The 4673-nt window shown below is 43.2% G+C and overlaps 1 long non-coding RNA gene across 1 annotated transcript; it reads right to left on the reverse strand.

Annotated features, from left to right (window-relative positions):
• Window positions 1-7: 7 nt before the first annotated feature.
• Window positions 8-4657, reverse strand: LOC109304928. Its single transcript, XR_002099508.1, has 2 exons — window positions 4516-4657; window positions 8-2002 (listed from the first exon to the last, which is right to left on the reverse strand). It is a non-coding gene; the product is annotated as an uncharacterized LOC109304928 (long non-coding RNA).
• Between the last annotated feature and the right edge of the window lie 16 nt (window positions 4658-4673).

Below are 4673 nucleotides of genomic sequence, written 5' to 3' on the forward strand. Positions count from 1 at the left end.
CCCCCCCCCCCCAATATTTGTATTTGGTGTTAAGATAAACTGAAAGTAATTTCCTGTGGGTACATACTTTCTCTACAGCCTATATAAGGCCTATCCTCTGTGCTCTTCACTGAGATGCTTACTCTGCTATATTGATAAGCAGAGTGGCCTGAAACATGTTAATATCTTCAAGGATGAAGTATCCCTTCGATAAACCATATTGTATTTAATACTGCACCTCTCTCCCACTCCTCTCAACTGGGATTCCCTGCCTTCATCTAAACCAGAATTTTTCCCAGTGTCTGTCTTGAAGTCCTCTTCTGGAAGCACCAGCTCCGTTGTTGCCTGCCAATGGAATGTTAGTTTGCCATATGTGTTTGCTACATCTATAAAGCTGCTGTTTCCTTTGAGAGAGCCACAGAAATGTTTTCATCAACAAAAGAGGAAGGGTCTGTCTCTGCCAAACAGGAAGTGTTATGTGATTGCCATCTGAAGAGCACCGTCTTAGGCTTGACACCATCAACTCCCCTTTTATCTGTGGCTGACCCACCTGACTCCTCATGTCTAAGTTCTATTTTCTATTTGGAAACCCTGGGTTGTCACTTCCCTGGCTCTTCTGACTACCTGCCTTCCTCTGCCCTAGCTCCACTGGGATGTTCTGGAACATACCTTAGACAGTCAACAGACAACCACCTGTTTGCTTGCTTACTCCTCTGTGGTGCTGGCTGTCTGTTGCTTCTTTCTCCACTGTTCTTCTAAGATCTCAGTATGATCCATTCCCCCATGCTCACTCCAGGGCAGAGGGACAGTTGTGAATTGACTGGAAAGAGAGGAAAGACAGCCATCCATTCATAAAAGACAATGGGTAGCTCTCTAACAGAGGAAGACAAATCAAGATAGGGCTGGCTTCTCGTAATAATTCTGATCTGATCCAGCACCCAGTCTCCTGTTTCCTCCTCCTTCACACAGGCCTTTAATCCAGGTATTCTTCTGTACAGGCAAAGTGTGATGGGGGGCGGGGTATGGTGTGTATTAGTGAGAAATATCCTTTGCACTTAAACTTCCATTTTAAGCAAAATGCAGTCTTCAGTTGTGATGCACTGTTTCACAAAATTCTTGCAGTGTTAATTCTTGTGACTGCAGTCTAGGAATGCCAGAGAGATATTGTCAGAGAGAAGAAAATACTGTATGCTTTTAACATAAAGTATACATATTTAGGTCCTGATTCTACGTTTTTACAGTGGAATAAATCAAATGTATTTCTGCTGAAGCCAGTGGAGTTATGCCTGGATAAAACTGGGATACGTTAGAGGAGAATCACTCCCCTAACTTGAAAAAGCTAAAGCAATTCTTCAGAAATCTTGAACTTAGTCTTTCATTGATCTGACACATTAGTTTTATCCTTCCATAATCTATAGTGCCTTTTTTGAAAATATTACATCAATCATTGTCAGTTCTGTACATTTACTATTTTTGTTTCTCTATTCGCAGTTTGGTACAAGGGAGGATGTAATACCCTACTAAATTATAGAGACGAGGGACTATATAGCTTGTCAAAGTGTAAATTATTTCTTTTTTAAAAATTGGATTCTGTAGTTGTGAAACATTTTTTTCCTCTCATTGTCACCTTTCACATGATATGCCATTCAGCTATAGCTAAATATATAGCTAGAAATCAGTATATGTTTTATAGCTTTAGCTGTAACTCTAGAGTCACTAAACATTACTTTGCAAAGCCCCATTTAAAGGTCCTATGACACTTAAAAACCTGATAATGCTTTTTAGTGGTATATATGGCCGCTATGTAGCTATGCAGACATTATGGACCTGCTGCTGCTCTCACTGTAATCAAGGGGAAAAACTCCCATTTACTTCAACAGCAATATCGACCTGTAAGCCATTTCCACCTACCTGTAAGTATGCAGCACGTAATTACTTCCCTTGCTCTGAGGGACCAATTTCTGTTGTCTGGTATACATTTTCAACTGCACTTGATTTCAGTGGAAGCTAAATGTGCATATACCTTTGGAAAGAATGCAATCCACTGTCACTTTATGTTTTCATATCCAACGGTACACACATACAAGGGACCTATACGCTACTCCTTTACAATGGTTTTTTTCTGGTGTAACTCTACTGAGGACAGTGGAAAATAAATGTGATGGGATTCATAATCAGGTCTTACATCTATATAAAGCTCCAGAGTTTATTCATGTGCACTAATTACACATGTAGATGTGCCCACGATACCCTCTTCCACATCCTGGTCCTGATCCTATGGGACTCAGTGGGAGTATTACCACTGCTTACAAGGGCACCAGGAGATCAGGCCTAAAACTGGGGTCTGTCATAGGCCCTGAAAGGGATTTAGATACCCAGGGCGAATCTACACGTGCAATTAGGGTGGAGCAATAAACTCCAGTTACTGTGCCAGAGTCTATTGCTCTCAGGCACATGTACCTGGGACCACAACACATTGAGCTGGGTTGGAGCAACCCCAGCTGGCAGGAGGCCCCAGGGGATCAGCCTGCCAGCCTGGGGCTGCTCTGACCCAGCTCAAAATGCTACGGAGGGGCTGGCTGTGGCACAAGGGTGCTCCTGTGGGCCGTGTCAGGCAGCCCCCTGCACTGAAGCATCCTTGTGCCCCAACCAGCCACATCAGCATCTACACACGTGCTGCTGCCAAGTAAAAGACTCAGCAGCAGGATAGTACTTGTATTTACAAGTACTACCCAGCTGCAGAATGTATTAATTTATTCCAGCCTAATAGCCCTGGATGTATAGACACAAGACATTTACTGCAAAGCTAATTAGTCTACTGCACAATAAACATCTTGTATAGATGCACCCGCAGTTCCTGTTACAGGATTCAAGGCACCCCTCAAAAATGCCAGCTCTTAGTTCATACTCATTTTTGATTCCACAAAAATAATATAGGAATTCTACTAAAAAAAACTCAGAAAGACCACAACAGGTCAGAATGTTTTTTAACACTATGGATTCCTGTTTGAAATCTCTGGGTTCATCTTGTAAATCATGTTTGCCACCTAATCATGTGGCTCCCTGCAACACCCTTGAAAAGATCTCAAGGCACTTCAGGGTGCCACAACACCCTGGTTGAGAATCACCTGATTTCAATATTTTTGTCAGTCTCAGCCCAAGCGTCTGACTCAAAACCCACTAAGATCAGTAAAAAAGATTCCCATTGATGTCATGGGCTTTGACTCAAATCCTAAATCCTTTTAGTTTTACACAATTTTTACTAAATGAGAGGGTAATAAATTGTGGGAAACTTTTTCTGACTTGAGCGCATAAATCAAAGGCAGTTACATAAAGCCTGACTTCCAGAGGCACTCCACAACTCCAGCTCTCACTGAAGTCAATAAAAAGTCATAGGGATTTGAAAACTTAGCCCTTAAATATAAATGCATTTCTCTCTTGCTCTTGTTTGCTTTCTTAGAAGATGTATTAAAGGTGGAAACAATGATGACCACATGATTTGTTTCCATGTAAAATTCAGTTGCATTATTTACTGTTACTATGTATTTGAAATCTATCTACCTGTGTTGTCAAACACTCTGAATAAAAACTTCCAATGTGAAAGAATTCTAGCACTACCTTTACTTTTCTATACTAAGAAAAATGTTTGCTTTTAACACCCAGAGTACCCCTAACAGTTTCCAAGTTGACAGGTTCCAGAAGCATCTTGTCTTCCCAAAAAGAAAAGGTCTGCAGTTGAAATGTTGACCTGCAGCAAATGAACCCATTAACCACAAACCTGTTTCTTAAAGTACAACCAGAGCTAATGCCTGCAGTTTGCAGATGCCTCCTTTGTTCTGTACCACAGGACATTACTTGCTTACATGGGGAAATTTACCAGCTTAATTATACTTGTAGCCATGCTACTAGCAAACATCCTCCACCCCCACCTGGTGCTCCAGGTGTTTCCAAATCCTTTGGAGGGCATCCTACTTGCAGGCCCAAGCCCGGAAACTTAGGGTTCAGATGTCCCCAAGTTTTGCTTGCCCTCAGCCGCATGGCTGCAGAAGCAAGCTAGGGAGAAGTCTCCCGTTTCCATAAAGTGGGCATAAAACCAAGATCTTCCCACTGGAGCAGCAAAGTGAGATGTTAACTATACACCACCTCTGCTGCAGGTACTACCCTGTACCAGAAAAGGGATTATCCCCACCGACCAGGAAAACTACCTAGTGGTCACCGTGTTTCCCCTGCCAGGTAAGGATACATCTTAGAGCTCAAAGGGACAAGGTGTGATTTGTTTTAGTCAAAGCCAGCAGCATTTGGCCCCCCAGCCTTGTTTAGAGCAGCTCCAAGCAAAAGGAGAGCACCCCCCCACCAAGTAAAACTCTGTGCTGGCCTGGCAGTCTAGATCTGCCTGCAGAGATCAGCCCCATCCCACAGAACTCGGTGTAAAGCTCTAATCTCCTCTGGCTGTGTCTGCGGAGCCGAGAGATGCAGAAATGGATCGGATATGCCGTTCCCGGACAGCATAGGATAGCAATATATTTAGACTCTTACTTGTCATGTTTTGGCCCGATCCTTGTACAGTCCGTGCCGGGCAGCTCTTATTCCAGGGCGACTGAGCCCTAAAAGCCGGGCTGTCCCCAGCAGGGGTATGAGGGGAAAAAATGAAAAGTCTCCTTCGAGCCGGAATCGAACCAGCGACCTAAGGATGT

Source organism: Gavialis gangeticus, unplaced genomic scaffold (genome assembly GCF_001723915.1).
Source record: "Gavialis gangeticus isolate Ggan-Ray unplaced genomic scaffold, GavGan_comp1, whole genome shotgun sequence".
Taxonomy (NCBI): Eukaryota; Metazoa; Chordata; order Crocodylia; family Gavialidae; genus Gavialis; species Gavialis gangeticus.